This window comes from Trichechus manatus, unplaced genomic scaffold (assembly GCF_000243295.1).
Source record: "Trichechus manatus latirostris isolate Lorelei unplaced genomic scaffold, TriManLat1.0 scaffold00222, whole genome shotgun sequence".
Lineage (NCBI taxonomy): Eukaryota > Metazoa > Chordata > Mammalia > Sirenia > Trichechidae > Trichechus > Trichechus manatus.
Window position 1 is genome coordinate 2,679,701 of NW_004444158.1, and position 13,257 is coordinate 2,692,957.

The following is a 13,257-nucleotide window of genomic DNA, read 5'->3' on the forward strand; positions in this document are numbered from 1 at the left end:
CCCCATGCACAGCTTCTACCTGTCTGTCAGTGGAGGCATGAGTGTTACTATGATGCTGAACAGGTTTTAGCAGCGCTTCTAGACTAAGAAGAACCAGGAAGAAAGGCTTGGTAATCTATTTCTGAAAATCAGTCAATGAAAACCCTATGGGTCACAAAAGTCTAATCTACAAGCAATCACAGGGATAATGAAGGACTGGACAGCATTTTGTTCCATTGTGCGTGGGGTTACCATGAGTCAGAGGCCCACTCCACGGCACCTAATATGAACTATATCAGCGGCATCCAGACAAACATCTTTCAGATTCCACTATCTAACAGTATAATGGAAAAAAGTTTTAGCAAACATTAGTATGAGGTTGCACTGAATATAACTCAGAAATGAGTTGACAAGACTCTTTGAAGCCAGCCAGGGTACTGGCTTTTCAGGAGTCTTGTATCTCCAAAACAAAAACAAAACGCTTCCTCTCTGAGGCTAAAATAGAAGAGGTAAAGAGATGTCACCCAGGCAGGAAAAGCTTTTCAGGCTCTCTAAACTGCGATCTAAATTTAGATTCAAATCAGAAAACAGGATGGTGGACTCAGTGTTTGTTTCCCTTGTAAATTCCACTTTCCCAGTTGTTTGAATTTCTTTGAGCATCTTCAGGGATTGCTCCCAATGCTCCCCACCCCAGGCTGCATCTGCTTTCAGACTGTAGACACAAGGAGATATGTTTTCTGGCATAGGATCATAGACAAATTCCAGAGAGTTTGAGGAGATGTGGCATTTGGAAAGGAAGGTAGTTATCTGACGATGACGGCACCAGTCATAGAGACGAGTTCCTCCACAGGCTGCCCCCAAACTGCTCGTTTCTTACGGGCAAACCAAAACCCCCTGCCATCGAGTTGATTCTGACTCGTAAGTGACCCTATAGGACAGAGTAGAACTGCCTTATGGGGTTTCCAAGGAGCTGCTAACCTTTTGGTTAAACCAGTGAGCCACCAGGGCTCTGTTTAGCAGGCAATCAGTCATTAAACTGACTCCCGATTGCAGCCAGAAGCCTGGCCTTCTCTCTCACCATTTTCCCCCTTGCCACTCCTCTGTTTGTACCTTCTCTTTTTCTTTTTCCTTCCAAGATAAAACACAAAGTCTCAGTAGTGTTTGTGTCAGGTTTTAGTGGGAGGATGGAGTGGGGCTGGGATAGTGTTGCCTGAGGGTGAAGGAGGGTTGGGGACAGCACAGGTTCCAACAATGAAGCGTTTGAGAGGCTCTGTTCTGGCTGTACCTTTTCTTTCTTTCTGCATTCTTTGAAACAAGTGCTTTATTCTTTATGCTTCTCCATCCAGAAGTTAATGCTTACAAACTGGGCCATTCCAGGGTTCAAAAGTTTTTTGTTTTTGTTTTTCCTTATAAAAGTTTGTGGAGAACTAAAATCAAACCCACTGCCATTGAGTCGATTCCAACTCATAGCGACCCTGTAGGACAATGTAGAACTACCTCATAGAGTTTCCAAAGCTGTAAATCTTTACCAAAGCAGACTGCCACATCTTTCTCCCATGGAGCAGCTAGTGGGTTCCAACCACTGACCTTTTGGTTAGCAGCCAAGTGCTTTAACCACTTAGCCACCAAGGCTGCTTAATAACTACTCAGCACTCTAAAATTACTGAGCATTTATTTCACAATTTCTGAGGATTATTACTCAATGACAAAAGAATCTGCTAATGAGAACACCGAAACTAATCCTGACAAGAAAATAATCTGTAAAGGTATGTATTTCATCCCTGATTTTTCTAATATTGGAAGAAATTTGTTTAACGTTAGTAAGCCATTTAGAGAAAAACGAGGGAGAAGGGAAAAAGCAAAACATTTTGTGTTGCCAAGGAAATTAACTTAGGTAGAAAAGCTTTCGTGAGGGAGAAAGTGGGGTGTGGGAAAGGAAGGGAAGAGAGATAAAGAGAGGAAACCATTTGCTTTTAGCTGAAATGGGAGCGCTTCCTGCACAAGATTTCACTTTCCTGATGTACAGAATGTGCACATCGTCAAGGATCATTCCGTAGAAAAAACACCCACATACTGAGGAGAAAGAAAGGATGATTTTTGACATTTTTATTTATTTATTTAGGAAGGACTTAAGGAAACCAGACATAATCTGGAAACACGTTCGTTCGTTAACAACAGTTTGCAGTAGTCCAGACATTCCATTCAAATTAGTGGCTATTCTGGAAAGAAATGGAGACAATAGCTGCTGAAGCAAGCAATCTGGAAGCAAAAGAAAGTTAATATTCACAGATGTAAAGTTTTCCAGGCCAGGCTGGTCTCAGAATCATTGCTGTGCAACAGCAGAACTGCTGAGGGCTTTCAAATTTGTTAGTGGCAAGAGAGTCCTCCTTGAATGAGTGCCTTTGAAGACACTTCCTCTCCTCTATAGCTTCTAAAATTATAATTATCATTGTCACAGTTTGTTTGCTTATAATGTAAAATACATACTGATGAAGGCTGTGTGCTACAAAGGAGCAGAAAAATCTTAAGATGTTAATAGTCAAATCTTTCTTACTTAAAATTTACAGGTCATATTTTCTCTAAATTGCCCAGTTGAAAACTGTGGGAGGTGGTGGGGACTCTCTTGGAATAATGATTTTTGGAGATCTGTCTCCTGGATGACGCTGAGTGGCCTCCGGAAGGTTTCCATAGATAGGTCTGGCTACTTAGTAGTGCAGCAGTCCTAGCTACCTAATCATGGACTCTTATAGAGACCCTATAGGACAGAATAGAACCTCCCCCACAGGGTTTCCAAGGAGCAGCTGGTGGATTTGAACTGAAGACCTTTTAGTTAGCAGCCTGAGCTCTTAACCACTGTGCCAGTGGGGCTCCAAGTTGCCCCCAGCATAATGAACTGAGGGATTCAAAGAGAGGATGACAACAACTTTCCACAGGGGACTTTTGCCTTAGGAGCAGTTCTGCCAGGTTGGTCTCCAAGGTCCCTGGTTTTATGACTCTAGGAGCACATTATCAGCAAAAAGTATCGAAGTCCATGGAACGACTATAAGAATCTGTGTTCTCAGGACAAAGAGTTATAGCCACTGATTTAAAAGAAAACAAACAATCCTAAATGGAGTGATTTGGAGCGAGGTATATTGCGAGTGGGAGTCCTGGGTGGTGCAAGTGGTTAACACACTTGCTGTTAAATGAAAGGTTGGAGGCACCTTGGAAGAAAGGCCTGGTGATCTACTTCTGGAAAATCAGCCATTGAAAACCCTTTGCAGCACAGTTCTACTCTGACACACATGGGGTCAACTTGACGGCAACTGGTTTTTTATATTGCAAGTGACTTATCTGGATTCTTGCTTCCACTATTTTCTTTTACATTTCTGGCCCATTTTACATAACTTTTTCTTCCTCCTCATTTAGAAGAATTTGTTGCTATACAAACTGTGCAAAGCGTTGTTGAAAAAAAGCCATTCCTTGCAATATGTCAGTGAAGGTATAAGACATACTGAGTTTGTCTTACAAGTGATGAAAGTAAACCTATGAAGCTTATAGATACAAAATAACTTTTAAAAAAATACAGAGATGTACTTATTTGTTAATTCCTTTGCCCTTCATTTATTTTTATTTATTATTGTGAAATAAAGATACACACAAACACCAATGTACCTACTACCAAGGCCAAGAAATAGCACATTCCCGTTCCCCAGACACTGCCTCTGCCCCTCTCAGATTCCACTGGTCTCCTTTCTCCCAGAATACATCTTACCCTGGAATTTCTGTTACTCATTTCCCTGGTTTTCTTTATAGTTTTTTTTATCACCTATGCTTTTTTGTTTAAATAATACCTATTTTAGAGTTGCCTGTATGGAGTACAATAAGCAGAATCATATTTCATTCTTCTGTTGCATCTTTGCTCAACATTTTACTTTTGAGATTCACCCATGTTGATATAATTGCATGGTATTTCATTGTATGATTACACTACAATTTAATTACCCATTCTCCCTTGGGTGGACATTTCTCCCTCTTTGCAGTTATGAGCAAAGCTTCTGTAAAGATTCTTGTGTGTGTGTTTGAATGCACTTGTGCAAGAATTCTTGAGGATATAAACCTAACAGTGTAATTGCTGGGTTTTCATGTACGTGCATGTTCAACTTTCTAGGTAATGCCAAACTGCTTTCTAAAATTGTTACACCTCTGAATTCCAACCAGCTGGTGTGTCTGAGTTCCTGTTGGTGGCTCCACATCCTTCTCAACACTTGGCATTGAACACCTATTTCATTTTAGCCAGTCTAATAGGTGCAGAGAATACCAGAAAGATGTTTACCTGTTTTATTGACTATGCAAAAGCATTTGACTGCGTGGATCATAACAAATTATGGATGACATTGTGAAGAATGGGAATTCCAGAACACTTAATTGTGCTCATGAGGAACCTGTACTTAGACCATGAGGCAGTCGTTTGACTAGAACAAAGGGGGATACTGCTTGGTTTAAAGTCAGGAAAGGTATGCATCAGGGTTGTATCCCTTCACCATATTTATTTAATTTGTATGCTGAGCAAATAATCTGAGAAGCTGGACTGTGTGAAGAGGAACGCCACATCAGGATTGGAGGAAGACTCATTAACAACCTGCAATATGCAGATGACACTACCTTGCTTGCTGAAAGTGAAAAGAACCTGAAGCACTTACTGATGACGATCAAAGACCACAGCCTTCCGTATAGGTTACACTTCAACATAAAGAAAACAAAAATTCTCACAACTGGACCAATAAGCAACATCATGATAAACGGAGAAAAGACTGAAGTTGGATCAACAATCAACTCCATGGAAGCAGCATTTCTTTTAACTAAGAAAACAAAAGAGACATTGCATTGGGCAAATTTGCTGCAAAAGACTTCCTTAAAGTGTTAAAAAGCAGAGATGTCACTTTAAGGACTAAGATGCACCTGACTCACGCCATGATGTTTTCAATTGCCTCATATGCATGTGAAAGCTGGACAAAGAATAAGGAAGGCTGAAGAAGAATTGATGCCTTTGAATTGTGGTATTGGTGAAGAATATTAAATATACTATGGACTGCCAGAAGAATGAACAAATTTGTCTTGGAAGAAGTATAGCTAGAATGCTCCTTGGAAGCGAGGGTGGTGAGACTTCATCTCACATACTTCGGACATGTTATCAGGAGGGACCAGAGCCTCTAGAAGGACATCAAGCTTGGTAAAGCAGGGGGTTAGTGAAAAAGAGAAAGACCATCAACAAGATGGATTGACACAGTGGCTGCAACAACAGGCTCAAGCATAAGAACAATTGTGAGGATGGCACAGGACCAGGAAGTGTTTGTTCTGTTATACATAGGGTCTCTATGAGTCGGAAGCAACTTGATGGCACCTAACAACAATAGGTGTGTAGTGGTATTTCACTGTAGTTTTAATTTACATTTCCTTGATTACTAATGAAATTAAACATTTTTTCACAAGTTTATGGACTATTTGTGTGTGTTCTTTTGAGAAATATCTCTTCATTTGTTTTGCTCATTTTTATATTGACTGCTAGATTTTTACTTATTGATTCATATGAGCTCTTTATATGTTCAGGATTCTAATCTTTGGTTTATTATATACACTGAAAATATATTCTCTTAGCATGTCCCTTGTTTCTGTTTTGTTTTGCTTTATTTTATTCCCTTTGTGGTCTCTTTTAAAGAAGTTGTAACTTTAATGTAGTTAAATGTATCAATCTTTTCCTTTACAGTTAGTGTTTTTTGTGTCTTGATAAATCCTTCCCTATTCAAAACTTATTAACATAACCTCCTGTGTTGTCTCCTAAAAGTTTTGTATCGTATGTCATTAACTCTAAGATGCCATTGATCATAAGGTGCATCACAATTTCAGAAATGGTAAAATAGGGGAAGGGAGTGTATCCTTGAAATGATGACAGCAATGCAATTTTATTTTTCTCATTTATATCTTTTATCCAACTAGAACCAATTTTGGAATATGGAGTAAAGTGAGGTCCAAACTCACTTTTTCCATGTGGATAGTCAATTGCCTCCTCACCTTTTATTGAAAAGATCATCTTTCCCTCACCTACTGAATTGCCATCTCTACTGTACATCAAGTGTCGGTCCATGTTGGATCTTTTTCTGGCCTCTCTATTCTGTTTTATTGATCTATTTGCCTATACCACAGTGCCTTAATAATATAGGTTTTTTTTCTGTTTTCCTATACCACGCTGCCTTATTAATATAGGTTTTTTCTATTTGCCTATACCACACTGCCTTATTAATATAGGTTTTTTCTATTTGCCTATACCACACTGCCTTATTAATATAGGTTTTTTCTATTTGCCTATACCACACTGCCTTATTAATATAGGTTTGATATATAGGAGGGTAATTCCTTTCTCTATGTTCTTCTTTGAGAGTTTTTTGAAGAGGAGACCTTTGTTGGGATTTTAAAGAAATTGTATTGAATCTATATATCAATTTGGGGAGAATTACTATTTTTATGAGATTGGTCACTTCTATCCATGAACATGGTATTTCTTTAATTAGATCTTCTTAATAGTCTTTCAGTGAAGTTTTATAATTCTCTTTATAAAGGTCTTGCACTTATTTTGTTAGACTCACTCCTAAATACCTTGTTTTTTGATACCATTTAAATGGTATCTTTCAAAAATTTCATTTCTGACTCTTTACTGAGGGTATATATAAATGCTAATGATTTTTGTATGGTGACTTTTGTACCCAGCAACATTGATAAACTCACATATACTCATCTCCATAAGTTATGTACATATCCGTTTGAATTTCCTATATACACAATCATGCCATTGTGATTTCTTCCTTTTCAATCCTTATATATTTTCTTTTTCTTGTTTATTCTATGAGGACCTCTAATATAATACTGAATAGAAGTGGAAATGACACGCACTTATCTTGTTCCCCATTTTAAAAGGAATGGTTAAGTGTTATATGAAAGGGGAGAAGGTTAGCACTCCCCTTGACAAGGATGGAAGAGACCCTCCAGCCTCACAACGTGCGTATGTTTAGGGTATTGCCACCTACTTTGTGGCATCTAACCATGGTTTAAAAAAATAAAAAAAGGTATGGTTACTAATAATATTTGCTGTAGGTTTTTGTAAATGCCTTTTATCAAGGAAAATATTCCTCATTTCGTACAAATTTTTATCTGGTTAGATGTGAATTTTATCAAGGCTTTTTCTTCATTGACCTAGGTCATCATATGATTTTTTTTCCCTTTACTCTTTTAATGCAGTGAATTATATTAACTGATTTTTCTAATCTTAAACTAACTTTGCAATTCTGGATAAGCTCATTGGTAATGATAGTTATGATCTTGCTGGATTCAAATTGCTGAAATTTTGTTCAGGACTTTTGTGTCTACGTTTATGAATGAGATTGGCCTGAAATATTTGTTTCTCATAATGTCCTAGTAAGATTTTGGTATAAAGTTATGCTAGCCTCATAAAATGAGTTGAGGAATAATCACTTTTTTTCCATAGTCTAGAATAGTTCATTTGAGATAAAAATTATTCATTCCTGTAATATTTTGTAGAAGTCACTCGTAAAACTGTTTCAAACTGGATTTTTTCTTCTCAGAAAATATTTAATAACAGATTCAAGTTCTTTAATGGTTATAAAATTGTAGTACTAATAGCATCAGAACACTTCAGGGGGAATAATGACCAGGATCAGCCCAAAGCTGATTCCCATGAGGCGGAGGTCAGACATACCTCTACCCTCCAACTGTTTTACCACAGTTGTGTCTCCCACGGCACTCTCTACTTCTCTTCTGGGTTCAATAATCCATTGCCATGGCCACACAAAACTCACAGACCATACTTAAAGTTATTTATTAAGGAAATAACAGGGTACAGCTTGGGTCAGGATCAACAGGCTACAACTGAGGATCAGGATCAGGAAGCATGTAGGCAAAGTCACCCTTCTTCTGTGTGGGACAGCTCTCTCATCTCCTCTTGGCCATTCCGGCCTCTTCTCTTTCTCTCTCAGGACAGGCCTCCTTTTGGCCCCCTCAGAACAGACTTTTCTCGGTCCTCTCAGGACAGGTTCCTCTTGGCCCTACCATCTGTCACCACTGACCCTGCCACAAGCCCTTTCCAGGCCTGTCACTGCTAGCTCTGCCACTGGGCCCCTTCTGGGCCTTTCAGTGTCTTCAGTGTTACAGCCCTTGACCTGTGTTATAGCCCTTTTGGAAGGTTCTTTGCCTCCACACTCACCACCTGCTCCTTCTCTCCTCTGTCTTCTGCTTCTCTCTGCTGCTTCTTTGTGTCTGAAAAACCTCTGTGAGGTTGGCTGTTTAAACACACAAACTCCTCATCAATTTCAAGGCATGACCCTTCTACCAGGGCCACAAACTGACCAATCTCCTCTCAGTAGGCAGCAGACACTTAATTTGCATATTAGACTACAGATACTTCATTTGCATAGTCTGTTGACCAATTCCTACAAGGTGCATACCAATCACAGGGCAGGCTGCAGCCCTGGACCAGACAAAAAGTATCAAATCAAGTTGTTTATACCTTACCCAGGAAATGTCAATCAATCTGGCAAAAGTAACAGACCCTCTGAGATAGAAAACTAGGGCAAGGATAACTCTTCAGGGCTTAGAGGAAAAACTCTTTTGAGCTGTTTTTCCAAAGAACCAAGGCAAAAGTCCACATAAAGGAACTCATTTCACCACAATGGTCGATTCTGGTTTTCTATTTCAGTTTTGTTAACTTGTATTTCTTGGAATTTTTCCACTTCATCTAAGTTTTCAAATCAATTGGTGTAAAAATGTTTACAAAATTTTCTTATCTTTTAAGTTTCTATATTATGTGTGATCATAGCTTTGTCTTTATTTCTCACATTGTTTGTTGTGCCTTCTCTTTTTCTTGATAATTTTAGACTAGAGACTTGCAAAATGTATTAGTTTTTCACAAATTCAGTGTTTGGCTTAGCTGGTCGTTTCTAGTGTATGTTTGTTTTTAATTTTATTCTTTTTAATTTTATCTTTATAATTTGCTTTCTTCTATTTATTTGGCTTTATTTTGCTATTCTTTTTATGTCTTTTTAGCTCTTTACATTTCAAACATTTTTCTCTTTTAATATAAGCTTTTAGGTCTACAGATTTTCCCTTAACCACGTGTTTAGCCTTATCCTCAAACTTTGATCCATAGTATCAGATATTTGGTAAATAATATTTAAATATTTTCAAATATCCATAGTGATTCTTTTTTTGACCCATGAGTTTCCAAACAAATGGGTCTTTCTATTTCTTTTCCTTTTTAAAAAAAATTGACTCTTGACTGAATTGCATTGTCAGAGTATATGATCTGTATGATACAAAATTTTCAAAGTTCATTGTCATTTGCTTTATGGCCGGGTATATGATCAACTTTGGTGAAGTTTCTGGGTGGGCTTGAAAAGAATGTTCTGCAGCTTTATGGTACAATATTCTACATTTGTCCAAATTATATCAAACATGTTAATCTTTTCTTCAAATCTTTCTTCTTGTTTCTGATGCTTTTCTACTTGGTCTATCAATTACTACAAGATATGTCATATTTTTTTTTCATTATGATGATAGATTTTTTTTCCCTTCTGGGTAGTTCTGTCACTTATTACTTTGAAATCCCAGCATCACTGCTTACTAGCTGTGAGACCTGTGGAAAGTTATTCAACTTCTCTGTGCCTCAGTTCCTTCATCTATAAATTGGTGTTAATGACAGTAGCTGCCTCGTAGGCGTGTAGTGAGAATGACCAGAGGAGCTGAGCAAATAGTGGCTGCTTAGGAAATGCTGACGATTCTGTGTCCTCACAGAAGAAGAAGTGTGAAAGTTGGGAACAACACAGCCATTTCTCTAAGGTCTAGTCACCTCCCCTGGGAACTTCCAGAGAGGAGAGCACAGTCTCCCCTTCCCCAACATGAGGCTAGGGATTCCCCATTCTCAGGATTCTGTCAAAGATACACCTTCTGTCTGGCCCTTGCCCTCCTGACTTAGATAGGCTTATCAGTGAGTCAGAGTTTTGGAAATTAAAGCCAGGAAGGAAATGTCTTAAATGCAACTTCTGCTTTCCACTCTGCCAACAAACTTCCTTGAGAGGAAGAAGCAGAAAGCCTGGATGCCAGACATGTAGAGGCCAGAGTTTATTAGTGGTTATCTAGGGTGGGATGGAGGACGAAAGGGGGAAGCATTGTTTAGGAAGCGTTGAGTTTCTGTTTATGTGATGGAAAATTTGGCAACGGATATTGGTGAGAGTTGCACAACATGATTAATGCGATTAGTGTCACTAAATATTACATGTGAAAAATCTTGAATTGGCGAATGTGTTATATATATCTTTACAACAAGAAAGTAAGTAAATAAAAATAAAAGAAAGCCTGGGTGCATCCTCTAAAGGGGAGAAAGGGGAAGGAATGCAAACAGAAAAACATAAGTTAATATTTTAAAAAATTATCCTGTTGCCAAAGGAACGGCTTAAGCATATGGTGCCAGTTAGAAGGAGCAGGAGATAAAATTGCAGAGAAAAAGATCACCCTAGATGCCATGCTAGGGAAGTTAGACTTTTCCTCTAGGCAGCGGGTTGCCAAAAATTATGCCACGGTCAGATCTGCAATTCAGGGTGGAGGGGGTGTTGAACTTCGCAGAACTGGAAGGCGGGGAGACCAGCTCGGAGATGCCTGCAATGGACCACAAGACGGATGGTGAAGGCCTGACAGCAGGCAGGGGTGAGGTCAAAGAATTGTGCTGCTGTGGAGGGCCCTAAAGGGGGCAATATAGAAGTTCTGGAGAGCAGGGGACAGATTGCACAGAGCTTTAGAAGGAGCAATGACAGAACTTGGTGGATGTGGAATGGGAGTAGAGGGAAAATGAGAATCCCTCCTGGGTTTCTGGCTAGGATGACTAAATGGATGCCAGTGTCATTAACCAGCATATGAGGAGATTCAGGAAGAGCAGGTTTGTAGAAGCAAAGATAATAGGCCTGAATTTGACGTGACTGTGGGCCATGCGAACCTTGGTGGTGCAGTGGTTAAAGCACTCGACTGCCAACCAAAATGTGGGGGGTTAGAACCCACCAGTCGCTCTGTGGGAGAAAGATGTGGCAGTCTGCTTCTGTAAAGATTTACAGCCTGGGAAACCCTATAGGGCAGTTCTACTCTGTCCTATAGGGTCTCTATGAGTCAGAATCAACTCAATGGCAGTAGGTTTGGTTTGGTTTGGTGAGTCATGCTGGTGGTGAGGTTTAAAGCCACCGAGCTCAGGCATGTGGATCTCAGAGGAGTTCTGCCTGATGAGAGCCAGGAGGAAGTTTCAGGAAAGAAATAATGGTCAATAGTGTCTTACCCTAGGACCTAAAAGAGGTCCATTCTGTTTAGCAACCAGAAGGTCTTTGGTGACCTTAGGCAGAATAGTTTCAGGCAGGAGAAAGAGTGCAGTGAAGAAGCAGAGATTCCTTTTTCAAGGTAGTTTGGCTGGGTATGGAAGCTATGAGGTAAGTCAATGGCCTGAGGAGAACACAGAGACAAGGAAGTCTTTTTTTTTTTTTTGAATGGCAGGAGAGGCCTGAGCCTGTGGATGCTAAGAGATGAATCCAGATAAGAGTTGAGGAAGAGGGTACAATGAATGGAGTGAGGTTCCTTTCCATGGAGCTGGAAGGTGGTGAGGTCAGAGTACAGGTGAAGGAAGAGTCACCATCCTCTGACATTCCAGCGGAGTGTGTGGGAATTAGATGACTCCCCACGAACTTCCCAGGTGTCAAGGACAGGAAGTAAAGAGCTATGATGCAGCGAATAGTAAGTCCCTACTTTGTTTAAATGGTGGTGTAAGTTAAGTAGACACCTGGAATAAGGAAAATAATAGAAATGTGAACTAATCATGCAGTGAGGAACCTAAGGTTGTTTGGAGGAAGGGAGGGTCGTCTAGGATTTCCCAAAAGGAAGGAATGAAGTTTGGCAGAATATTTCCTTCCCAAGGCAGGAGGTAGTGAAGACAGCCTGAGAGAAACAAAAGTCTAAGTGGGAAAAATGGAAGAGAGAAATAAAAGCAAACAGTAACTGAGCGTGTTCCAGGTTCCAGACACCCAGCTAAATTACGCACTTCATAGGTAAGCTCGTGTAATCCTCAAAATGATCGAGAACGGCATTACTATTTCCATTTTACTGTTGAGGAGACTGCGGATCAAGTCCTTTTTCTCGTTTTATTTCTATTTCTCTGTAACAAAGTAAAATGTTTTGAAATATGGAGGGGAAGGATGAGACCCAGCTCTGGTGCTTTTCAAATATTTATTTCACTTGTGAAGACACGTGAGGGGCATTGAAATGTGGTCAAGTCCTAGCCTGCACGGGCCAGTGAAACCACGCGTCTCCGTAGGGCCTCTATTAGGGATGGGGCAAAGCTTTGACTGAATTCTAGAGAAGGGCAGAAGGAACTTTCATTATGAAGTGGTTGCTCGATTTCTTCAGCAGAAGAAGGAGGAGGCTGGGGCCTGTGATGGAGTGTAAGTTCCCTATGTCCCAACACAGTCCATTCACACCATACTCCATTTATGGAAGGAAATTTTGCTATGACTGGGCTAACGTCAGAATCAACTCAACAGCAATGAGGTGGGCTCATCACAGAGGAGCTTTGTATAAATGCCTCTTTCAAAACCTTCAAAGCTATGTAAATTATCACGTACATAGTAATGCGTGGAACGCTGGTGGCACAGTGGTTAACAGATTGGCTGCCGGCAGTTCGAATTCATCAGCTGCTCTTTAAAAACGCTGTGGGGTAGTTCTACTCTGTCCTCGAATGGACTTGACGGCAACGAGTACGGGATAATAATGCGTGCTGAGAAATTACTGGAATTTGGAAGTAATACCTGCACTTATATTCATAACTCTAATAGAATAGGATGTAAAAAGATTAAAGCCAGTGTGTAACAGTAATACACAGGACCGGCAATGCTTTTCTTAAAGTATACCTTTGAAAGTGGGGATGTAATAAGATTTTGGAGAGAAACAATCAAACAGGCAGATGCGCTATTGGTGGAAAGTGGATTATAAAACATTAATGCCGTGTATCTTTTCTGCACTTTAACTTTATTCATTCTTTTTTGCAATTGGAGTCCAAGTTCCACGTGACACGCCTCAGTGTTGCCATGGGGACAGGATGAAAGTTTTTTTAAAAAAAAACTAACGCTCGGGTTGCCCAAGCACAAAAGGATCGAGCGCGTCCGCTCCCCAGCGGCCGGAGCTCTCGGCTCGGCAACACAGGAG

At 39.9% G+C, this 13,257-nt stretch overlaps 1 non-coding gene across 1 annotated transcript; it reads left to right on the plus strand.

Moving 5' to 3' along the window:
- The first annotated feature begins 6,940 nt into the window (after positions 1-6,940).
- Positions 6,941-7,066, plus strand: LOC111822878 (U6atac minor spliceosomal RNA). Its single transcript, XR_002825967.1, has one exon. It is a non-coding gene; the product is annotated as a U6atac minor spliceosomal RNA (small nuclear RNA).
- Positions 7,067-13,257: the final 6,191 nt, after the last annotated feature.